The sequence below is a fragment of the Urtica dioica genome, chromosome 1, assembly GCF_054948205.1.
Source record: "Urtica dioica subsp. dioica isolate 48M chromosome 1, U.dioica_male_clone48M_v1_H2, whole genome shotgun sequence".
NCBI lineage: Eukaryota > Viridiplantae > Streptophyta > Magnoliopsida > Rosales > Urticaceae > Urtica > Urtica dioica.
The window spans coordinates 8,982,688-8,994,580 of NC_142756.1; the positions used below are offsets into that span (position 1 = coordinate 8,982,688).

At 39.2% G+C, this 11,893-nt stretch overlaps 1 long non-coding RNA gene and 1 other non-coding gene across 2 annotated transcripts; one reads left to right on the plus strand and one right to left on the minus strand.

The window, feature by feature from the left end:
• Positions 1-512: 512 nt before the first annotated feature.
• On the minus strand, positions 513-2,167 carry LOC149407047 (uncharacterized). Its single transcript, XR_016301496.1, has 5 exons — positions 1,906-2,167; positions 1,566-1,641; positions 1,273-1,380; positions 1,058-1,133; positions 513-791 (listed from the first exon to the last, which is right to left on the minus strand). It is a non-coding gene; the product is annotated as an uncharacterized LOC149407047 (long non-coding RNA).
• A 9,334-nt stretch (positions 2,168-11,501) lies between these two features.
• On the plus strand, positions 11,502-11,574 carry TRNAE-CUC (transfer RNA glutamic acid (anticodon CUC)). Its single transcript has one exon. It is a non-coding gene; the product is annotated as a tRNA-Glu (tRNA).
• Positions 11,575-11,893: the final 319 nt, after the last annotated feature.

An 11,893-nucleotide genomic window follows, 5' to 3' on the forward strand; every position in this document is an offset into this window, starting at 1 on the left:
GAAAACTTGTCAACACCTGACACGTGCATAATATTTCTGCGATTTTATTTTATTTTATTCACTACTACATAAAGCACATTTTAAGACATCAAAATGGTGACTTAAAATACCTTCCGAGTCGTACCAGAAAACGACCTCTAAGTGAGTGACTTAAAAAGTCTGTGATTATTAAGACGTTATAAAAATGTCTCCAAATATTTAAGAAAAATGACTCAAAATCTCTAAAAGAGCGACTTAAAAAATGGTCCACATAGGCTAAAAAAAGTGACGTGGAGACATGTTAAAGACTTTTAAAATACGTCTTCAAATCTCAAATAAAAACGTCTTCAAATCTCTATAAAACATCATAAAAATAGGTCCACGTGGGCAAAAAATGCTGACATGGAGACATTTAGGAAGACGTTTTGGTTTTTCATATATACATGGTTACTTGCCTAATTTATTTTTCGGGACTTGCATTTTTTAAATAATTTAATTGTCTCCTGAAAAAGAAAAAAAAATGTGCGTACGTATAGTCAATAACATAGTACTAAATGAATAAAAACTTCGTTTCTACGAACCTCAGTATCAGTTCAAAAATCACCATATCAAATTAAACGTCATACAGTAAATACAGAACATTCAAGGGACAACCTGTTACATAATTCCATACTACAAGTTACAACTAAAGTTTCATCTTTCACTTGCACATCCCTCCAAAATAGCTGGGCTATTTCCTTTGCCTTGAAGCTGAACATACTGCTGCTTCATTTTTTTTTTCTTTTTGAACTATGCATTGCATTATGATAACACTGCAAAATAATTTCAAAGTTCACACATGTTTATGTGCTATATAAGTCGTTTTACCTCATACGAGTCAATAGAGAGGACATAGACTATCAACTAAGGCAGTGAGTAATATGAGTTCTTCCTCTGCTTTAGTATTGTTTAATAGAGCATAAATTATATGAATGCAAAGAAAGATATGTGTCTATCAAAATCGACTAATAGTTTTATAGGAACAAAGATAAGACTGTAACTTTTATTATTAATGGAAGCATAGTTCATGAAATTTCACCTTCTCTGACTCATCTGTTAGATAAGGTATCACATTATTTTGTGCTTGCTCAAGTGCCACAACAAAACGCTTGTACCTGAAATTATGATTTGTTTATGAAGACTGATGGTAGATATCACTAACTAATAGGATAAAGCCAATATCTTTCAATTGAAGATAAAAACATTTGGGGATTGGCCAGGTTAATTAAAAAAAGAGAGAGAAACAAGAAGTACTTAGTTTCAAGCACTCTTCCCAGTGCCAACGGAGCAAGAGAGAGTAACCGTCTTTATCTGCTTTGGTGGCCGCTGGAATACGGTCTTGACTTACGATCACACAACAAACTAGAAACCATAAAAAAAATAATTGCTTTATATATGTATCAACAGGGCTGTTCATTTTTTTTTAAATTCTTATCAGATTCGTCACATTCCTTGTTCGAATTTGCATTATACAGATATTCAAATAGTTGGCATCTAGCCATGAAATCTAAAACAACTAAATGAAGAAACAATAAGAAAGAGCATACCCAGAGACGGAAAACTCTTTCAGCGCATCGAAACCCATCACCACTCGATTTTTTCCCACTTTATTTGCAACCAATCCTGCAAACTTAAAATACTCGTTGGAAAAAAAAAATGAAATAAAAGTAAACAAACACCAAGTAGTCAAGGGTTTCGGCTTGCGGATTCGGTTGTCGTGTTTCTCTGGTTTCTTTGATTCAACGTTTGGAGATTTTTCGGGCTTCTTTGGTTTAAAATGAGCACGTTTTCAAAAATCAATTTTGAAAATCAGAGACCAAAAATTAAATATAGAAGGTGAGAGAAACCAAATAATAAAAGCCACCACAACCTCCTCTTGTTCCATACCTTCCGACGAGGATACTGGTGAGGATGGCGGCTTGCTCGGCCTCTGATTTCTTCTCCTCGGGACAACGACATAAATCGGTTGGGTTGTGGTTTAATTACAAGAGTAAGAAGTACAAGAAGAAATAAAGCGGTGGTTCAATGGGGCTTTGCTTTATTTCTTCGTCTACTTTTCTTACTTTCAGAACCACCGCCTCATAGTTTTTCTGGCTAGGGCTTCGACAATTTGTAACCAAATTTGACGGTTTCAAGAAACAAATAAATAGATAAATCAGTTCTACTTAAAATGGCTATCAAAATTAAACACCTATAATAATTTAAATTAACAGCCTTGTATTATTAACCAACTATATGCACGGAAAAAACTAAAAAAATTACAGAGACATTATTGCATACGTGGAATTCCTAAAATAAAAATTAAAACAAAAAACATATGTGGAATATATATTGCATACCTGGAAGTTATGAATTGTTTTAAGTCGTTTTACAAGAATGTATATAAAGAATTTTTTACAATTAATTTTAAAAGACATTCCAAGACATATTTACAAAATGACTTAAAATTTATAAAATTATAAATAAAGTCGTTTTAAAAATGACTTAAAATATCTTATAAAGTCATTGTATAAACATCTTAAAAACATATAAACATTTGAAGTCATTTTTTAATCGACTCAAAATATTTCACGTAGATGTTTTTAAGTTATTATTCAAATGACTTCAAAAGAATGTTGGAGACATTTTCTAAACGACTTGTAAAGCCATATGAAAATTTGGACTATTGAAGTCGTGCAATTTAGAGAATGTCTTAAATTTCATGTCTTCTATTGTAGTTTATGTAGTAGTGATTTTATTTTATTTACCCTTAATTTAGATTCGTCAGATATACTTTTAATTTTGACCCTAACTGATTAAGTAGTCTGTTTTCAAATTTATATAAAAATTATTGTAGTGTTTTTCATTGGAACACAGCTATACATTATTTCTGTTATTTTTCATTTGTTAAAGCCTGCAATTTTATCGTCCAAGTAGATGTGATAAAGTCATTTAAAAAATTATTAAAAAATTCTTTAATAATTCATTTGAAAGATGTTATCAAGTTATTTTGATTAATGAAACTTTTGTTTATTAATGTAAACACCATATTTTAATTTTATATTCGTAAATGTTATAGCGTTATGGATCGATTATGAAAAAATGGCACTCGTACTTAAAATTGACAACAATGGCACAAAAGAGTCACAAAATTGTAGTCTAGGCCCAAATAAATTAACCACAGAGACCAAGAACAAGTAAAAAAAAAAGGGCCGGCTAAACAACTAGCCAAAACAACACCCCTTGCGGTTAAAAAGGGAGTCCCATGCCGTTGCGCAAACTATCAAGGTGAACAGCAGCATAACTGACCGGTGGACGACTCGGGACCTCCCCCCCTTGCGGAACGCGGAACTCCACCCCGGGTGAGAAAATTATCTCGCGACGGAGCCTCGCCAACTTAGCAGGCGTGATCCTACTCGGAATGTCGAGACTTGAATAGTCCCGCGACCCCGTAGGAAGTATCTTGGGTCGAATCCGGGACTTGTCCGGAGAAGGCACGACCCCAACCGGCATCGCCGCCCTCACCGTTTCCCCCTGGGCCCCAGGACGTTTCCGCACGATCTCTTTTCCCTTCTTCCTAGACCTGGACGAGGGGCGGTAGTCGGGGTCGGCGCGAGGGGCTGCCGTAATGGCCGGGGCACGCAAGGAGATCCTGTCCGGAGCCGAGGTCGCGCGCCTGGGACGTGCACAGATCTCCCCGTGCCGACCAACCTAGTACGCGGGCCCGGAGAGACGACGCGGGTTGGAGGAAGACGCGGTCGGGGGTGGGGGCGAGACCTCACGCACGATCGAGCACCGGGCCGAAGGAAAGCCGAACGCTGAGCGCAGGTGGTGGCCGAGCTCCCCTCGTTTGTCTTCTGAGAGGAGCGCCGGAGAATACCCAGATCTCCCGAGCCGAGGGGGGACCGCGCTGGAGGATTTCGGACCGGTGGGAGAGACCAAGCGGCAGGGAAGAAGAGACGGGCTGGAGTGAGATGCGCCCGGGCGAAGGATGGCCGAGGATACCGGACGGCGGCTGTGAGGAGAAGAAGAGCAAAAAGAAAACCCTAGCTCCTTGTCCAGTGAGACACGCGAAGAAGAAAGAGGAATGGGGTGGGCTGGACACGTGGACGAATTTTGTTGGCCCAAAAGAGTGATTTTTAAATCACAGTGGTTTTTTAAAAGATTTGTGCAAGGAGTCTTCCCCAAAAAATCATCCCGAGAATTCAAAATAAAAGGGAAATCCTTTTTACCACAGCCCCCAAGACTTTTTTTCAGCAGCCTCAATAATATCTGGGAAATTATCTCCACTTTCAAACTCAAAGAAGTCATCACATGGAGGAGAAAATGACATATCTAAATCCTTAAACCCCACAAAATCATCAATACCAAGGTCAGGGGGCCCACTATCTCCATGGGGGTTGGTGGAATCCATCAATATAGGATAAAAATCATGTGAAAAGTGACAGGTGAATGATTAAAAAATCAGCAAAAAGGGGGAAAATCAAAGACCCACCTTCAGAAAGAGCTGGACTTCCTCCAAAGCAACAAACAAAAATAACCTTTCCTCTCAAAAGCTCCACACCACCTAAAAAAAATGAAAGTTTCTTGAATAACAAGTCACCCAAGAAACTGGGGGTTAATGTTATGAGAGATTTTCCTTACCCAAGAGAAACATCAAGCCCAACCCAAAAAATCAAGGAACCTAGCCCTGCCAGGAGCAAGAAGGGAAGGATCCAGCCCTGCCGAGGGCAAGGAAGGAAGGAATGATCCGGCCCCGCCGAGGGCAAGGAAGGAAGGACCCAGCCCTGCCAAGGGCAGGGAGGGAATGACCCAGCCCTACCAGGGGCGAAGAAGGGAAGACCCAGCTCTACCAAAGGCAAGGAAGGAAGGACCCGGCCCTGCCAAGGGCAAGGAAGGAAGAGCCTAGCCCCGCCGAGGGTTAGGAGAAAAAATCCCAGCCATGCCAAGGGCCAGGAAGGAAAAATCCCAACCACGCCAAGGGCCAGGAAGGAAAAATCCAAGCCGACCTCCAGGCGAGCTCGACCTCCAAGCGAGCTAGACCTCGGGGGGGCGAGCTCGACCTCGGGCGAGCTCGACCTCGACTTCGGGCGAGTTCGACCTCCAGCGAGCTCGACCTCCAGCGAGCTCGACCTCAGACGAGCTCGACACCCAGCCAGGGTCGACCTCCGGGCGAGCTCGACCTCCGGGCGAGCTCGACCCCCCGGGCGAGCTCGACCTCAGGGGCGAGCTCGACCTCCAGGCGAGCTCGGCCTTCGGGCGAGCTCGACCTCCAGGCGAGCTCGACCTCGGGCGAGCTCGACCTCAGGCGAGCTCGACTTCGGGCGAGCTCAACCTCCAGCGAGCTCGACCTCGGCGAGCTCGACCTCAGACGAGCTCGATTTCGGGCGAGCTCGACCTCCGGGCGAGCTCGACCTCAGACGAGCTCGACTTCGGGCGAGCTCGACCTCCGGGCGAGCTCGACCTCCAGCCAGGGTCGACCTCCAGGCGAGCTCGACCCCCGGGCGAGCTCGACCTCCGGGCGAGCTCGACCTCCGGGCGAGCTCGACCTCCGGGCGAGCTCGACCCTCGGGCGAGCTCGACCTCGGGCGAGCTCGACCCCGGCGAGCTCGACCTCAGACGAGCTCGACTTCGGGCGAGCTCGACCTCCAGCGAGCTCGACCTCGAGGCGATCTCGACCCCCCAGGCGAGCTCGACACCCAGCCAGGGTCGACCTCCAGGCGAGCTCGACCTCCAGGCGATCTCAATCCCCAGGCGATCTCGACCCCCCCCAAGCGAGCTCGACACCCAGGCAGGGTCGACCTCCAGGCGAGCTCGACCTCCAGGCGATCTCGACCCCCAGGCGATCTCGACCCCCAGGCGAGCTCGATCTCCAGGTAGGCTCGCTCAACCTCCAGGCCAGGTTCGACCTCCAGGAGGAAGTCCAACCCAAAAATTGTGAAGGCAATCCCAGCCCTGCCGAGGACCAGGAAAGAAAAGTCCCGGCCCTGCCAAGGGCCAGGAAGGAAAAGTCCCAGCCCCGCCGAGGGCAAGGAAGGTTCAAGCATTGTGCATGGTCAGCCCCTACAGAAATCAAGGGAAAAATGAAAAGACCATCCTGTCCCGACTCATCACACTCCTATAAATACCTTCAGATTCCTCATTTGGAGGTAAGTTGGCTCACACTTACAAAACCTCTGCTTCTCTCTCATCAGAGCTTCTCTCTCCAGAACTTGAAGCACGACACCTAGACTAATGTTGAGCGTCGGAGTGCCCGCCGGAGGAAACCCCTCCGCGGTCCTTTAGCTCACTCTCTTCTCTTTTCTCAGGTGACGAGTCGTCGGAAATCCTTTTCCGGCACGGCGGAGGTACAGGTGTTGGGACAACTTCTCCGTTCGACCACCGCGCGGTCATAGGGTCCGACCCTTGACCGAACCGCGGACCGATTTTCGTGTTGATCCATTTTCAGGCATTAACAGTAATCACATTCGTGGAAATTTTTTTTAACGCTAACTCAAACTAAATAATGTAATCTTAAAGATTCTCGAGAATATGATTAACATTATTCCCAATAAAACACACCCAAAAGAACGAATTTTGTTGAAATTTCATTGAAAATTGTGTTTTCGCACCACACTAGTCTTCAGATGATTTATTGGGCACTCTAGCTTACTAGACTTTTTAAAACTCAGAATTGTAAAATAATCAACGTTTTAGTAATATTTGGTAATTAGCCAATCTTTAATGCAATAAGACATAATTATCCTTATTTTTTCCCCTCATTCTTTGTCAAAAATAAATTAAATGAAAATAATTTCTCTATACCTAAATACTCTCTCTCTCTCTCTCTCTCTCTCTCTCTCTCTCTCTCTCTCTATTCGTTACATTTTTAGACATAACAAAGGTAAAAAAAAAAAACAACAGCATCGCAGTTAATAATTGGTAATAATTGATAATAGGTTTCTGGGTAGAAACTTATTACCAGTTAGTACGACTATTAGTCAAAGCAAAAACCTATTAACAGTTATTAACAATTATTAATTACGTTTTTAATGTTTTTGACATTTGTCAATGGCTAAAAAATGTGACGAGAGAGAGAGAAAGAGTAAACGTGAAAATAGAGAGAGAGATAACTGAGATCCTAATAATTAGGGATTTTGAATAATAAATTAGATTTTATTAATTACGAAAATAAATTATATTAACTAATTAATACGTGTAAAAATGGTATAAATAATGTGCCACATAAGTAGAATGGCTAAAAAAAATATGAAACGTATGACAAAATGAAATTCTTAGGTTTGAATAGGCAAAGTCAGTTGCAAATAATTTATTTTAGTGTTTTTTTCATAACTAATTTCATTGTTTTCAAGTTTCTATCGTTCGAACAATAGGCATCAATGCACTATTTTAAGTTTGTTTTCAAATCAACGTGGCATTTCAGTATTAATTTATACATAAATGTAAGATTATGAGAGAAGCATGAAAGGTACATAAAAAATTATCATTCTAAAAGTAAAGATAAATATTTTGTCAAAAAAAAAAAAGTAAAGATAAAGAATGTCATTTATACATGGAATTTGATCGTTTTTATCACGTGTCATTTATTCGTTTAAAGTCTAAATAATAGTATTATTTATCAATTCTTATGATAGACTTGTGTACTTTTAATATGTTTTGCTCATATTTACATATAATTTATTATATAAATGAGGTACCTGGAGCAATTTTCATCTCATTCTTTTACCATATATAAAAGCCCATTTTTGAAGGCTATATAAAATCACAAAAAATCCCAACTCTCTCTCTCTCTCTCTCTCTCTCTCTCTCTCTCTCTCTCTCTCTCTCAACCATCAAATGATGTGTATTTTTTTAAAACATATATGTGATCTAAAGTTTTGTTGGAAGTTTATAGATACGTGTCTTTTAATTAATATACCGGATCCAAAGGTTTTGTTATTTTTAGTCTATATTTGATGTGAGATTTTGTTATTGTGCAATTTGTGATTGTCTATATATATATTTTTTTAAATTGTATAAAATGGCCGTGCCTCGTCTATAACTGCCACAAGAATTGTTATCCCTTGTTGTGCTGAGCTACATAGACAATGGATGATTTTTAGTTCTATAATTCTTTCCTACTATTGTGTGTGTATAAACGTGGACAGGGAGTTGTGTATATATATATATATATATATATATATATATATATATATATATATATATATATATATAACGTCTAAACTAATCCTGAACTAACAATCATCCATTCTCTTTTGCCAAAAACCCAAAAATAACACCATACCAATCTTAGTCAAGCCCCTGAATCAATATAACCTAATAACTAAAAGCACAATGATATGATCATCCCATATCCTTCGAACTCCCATATACTCGAGACAATTACATTATGGTTTCCCATGAAGTGATACAAAGCCACACTCTTCTTGTGGGCGTCGCAATGGCGGTAATCTTGGCCAGCAATCACGAGTGTTGGTCGGAGGCGAAGTTTCTGACGTATAGAGCGATAAGGACCGGCGATCCTCAGAAAGCTTGCCGGAAGAGCAGTCCCCAAAATTGCCATCCGCCGCAAGTCAACCCTTGGCAGAGGGGCTGCTCTAGAATATTCCAATGCCGCCGCTCTGCTCCTCCTATCCCCGGCAACAACGATCAAGAGATCGTCGTCACCGATCCCAAATCTCCCTCCCCCGTCCCACCGCCAGATCGCGATCACGATGACCACGGCGACAACAATGATGATGATGATCACGATGACGATGATGATGATCACGATGACGATGATGATGATGATGATGATGATGATGATGGTCTGAACGAAGATAAACATGCACGCAGACACCGGAAGAGAGGCGTGGAACGTGATGATGGTGGTGATCGGAATGGTGGTCGAAAAGGCTCGCGTTCGATCCGTGGAAGAAAGTTCTCTGGTCCTCATCGCATGCGCGAGAAACGAGTGGGGCGTCCGATAAGCCGGTGACCAAGTAATTGTTTTTGAATTACATTTTCTTGATGTTGTTGTTGTTGCGTTGAGAGATATTGTTGTAATTATATGCCATGAAAATATTTGTATTTTGAAGTTTTCTGAACACTAGAAGTTTTTTTTGTGATTACTAAAAAAAAAAGGCTATCACATGCAAAAATAAAAAAATGAGGCCTTTTTTATAATCCTCTTATTTATATTTTGTTTAACCTCTCATTCTATTTCAATTTCATTAAAATCACATTTGAGTTCTTTATCATTATTAGTCTCTCTAGATTTTTCTATTCTCGTATTATCATCTCCATGTTCGCTCACTTCTTCATTACCTATGATTACTAAAAATAAAATTTATGAGAAATTTATCAATAAGAGCTTATTTTTTAGAGTTCACTAAATCTTCTTCTCTCATTTTTTTTCTTCAATTTTTCATAACCCGAAACAAATTTTCGACAAGACATAACTAATAAAACAAATAAACACACATACACGAAGAAAAAAACGAACAAGCAATAATACTCTCAAATTTTAAAGACTCAAATGAAATAATTGAGGAAATGTCGACATAAATACTTAATGTTTTCGTGATCATACATTTAAATCTCTATTTTTTTTTTTTTGCGACAAAACTACGTAATGTTCATTTTCAGTTACACCGTTACAAAATTAGGACTAAAGATGACGGAGATACACGTGCAATGTTCATATTCAATGTTTCATTTTTATTTACAAATAATGAATTTAAAAAACAATTAAAAAAATAATTATTCTTCTTTCTTAATCCTCCATCGTCCTCACCACTCTGTCTACAAAAATAATTCTTCTTCGGCTCTTCTTTCTTCTGCCTCACCGGAGCCTCAAAGGGCTTTCGCTGGACTTGCAGCGACCTTAAGGGATCGATTTCCCGGTTCAAGACCAAGCTCAACCAATCAAAGGAGATCGAGGAAAAACTAGTTTGTCCAAACGATCGGATTGAGATCTTCTCCCAAATGATGATTCAATAAATCCCCCAAAATTCAAAGAAAAAAAAAAGTCCCCAAAGTTTTATGGCTTTGAATCACAAGTCCGTCGAATCTTGCCCATCAAGTCCGTCGAATTCCGCCACGGGGTATGTTCAATCCTCCTCTCCAAGGGCCCCGACGACCTCTACTCGAGTTAGCCCGGCCCACGCCGTCTACTTCTCCGTCTACGAGCTCTACAAAAGTGCTTCTCCGACGACACGCTCGGCGGAGGAAACTTGGCCTTGGACGTGGCGGCGAGGGTGTGCGCGATTGTGGTGAGCGGCGTGGTGTTCACACCCATGGACATGGTCGAGGAGAGGCTGCAGCTCGAGAGCATTCCGTGTTCGCTGCGTCCTTTTTTTTTTCCTTTCAATTCCTTCAGTTTTGTTATATTTTTTCTTCATTTTCTAATTGTTTTTTAAAATTGTTTTTTTCTTTGGTTTTACAAGCAACATTCATGTGCTTCGCTGCTATAATTTAAATGTATCTATAATTTCAATATTCATGCGCTTCTTTCTTTTGATTGTTGTTTAATATTGACATACATACCTCGTTAAAAACTTAAGAGCGTCAAAATGCAACACGAAAATAGGATGGTGAAAATAACTAATTTAGATTTGCTGCAAATAATGACTACCGGTAGAAACAACGACATCATGAAGAGCTTTATGTTAGCTTAAACTTCGCAAAAATTAAAAAAAAAAAAAAAAAAACGAAGAGCCTACTTATAGTGGCATGTAGATGAAAATCATCTAAAAATCTAGAGATATCTAGACTTTAAAATTTTAATTGTTATCTAATAAGGATGATTATACTATTATCTAGAAGTTCAAATAAAATGCATGTAAATGAAAATCATCTAAAAATATCTAGATTTAATTTTTTATTTTTTATTTTTATCCAATAGTGATGATTATACTATTATCTAGAAGTATTTAGTTCAAATAAAAAAAATTGCATCCGTTGTTGTCAAATATAATGACGACTATTACTGTACTATTATCTAGAAAGATTAAAAATTGTTAGACTTAGATTAATGATGACTATTAAACTTTTTGTTAGTATCTTAAAATTAAAAGGTAAATTTATCATTATATTTTAACATGAATAGTAAAATAAGTAAATATAAATAGTAAACTCTACTTCTCTCAAAATTGTTTTATTTAATTATTACATTAATAATTTGTTTGTTTCATTTATTTGATTCTATTTCAGCGTTTAGTGTATAATTATTTTTTTTAAAAAATGAGCGAATAAATATATATCTCTGTCATCTTTAACTCCTGACTTTACAAGAAAAATTAGGGATTTAAGTGTATGATCACAAAAATATCGAGTATTTATGTCGGCATTTTCTCGAACCATGGAACCTGAAAATTCATGAATTAAAGTGATTCACATGTAGTTTCTATATGAAGTTTCGAAGTTCTGGTGTAGGCTTCCTTGAAGGCTATCAAAAGTGAGTAGCCTATGCACATGAAATTACAAAACTATATATTACTTTGTTAATCAGCACAAACATAAAATCCGTTGTAGTCTAGTTGGTTAGGATACTCGGCTCTCACCCGAGAGACCCGGGTTCAAGTCCCGGCAACGGAATCTTTTGTTTTTTTTATCATACATTAAACGACAAGATTTATTTAATTTTTTTATAAATAAAACGACAGAATCCAGGTGATAAACGACAAGATTTATTAAATTTTTTTTTTTTTTTTTTAAATAAAACGACAGAATCCAGGAGAATAACAGATACAGCTGTATCAGACCGAGTGCACTTGTTTCCCATTCTTTTGCCAAATTCCTTATTTCCGGGATGTTGAAGACTTGTAACAAACGCGGACAAATATCTTATATTGTTTAGAATCAACATTGTATTATAATCCAAGAATATTATCTAAATTTATAGTACATTGCAATG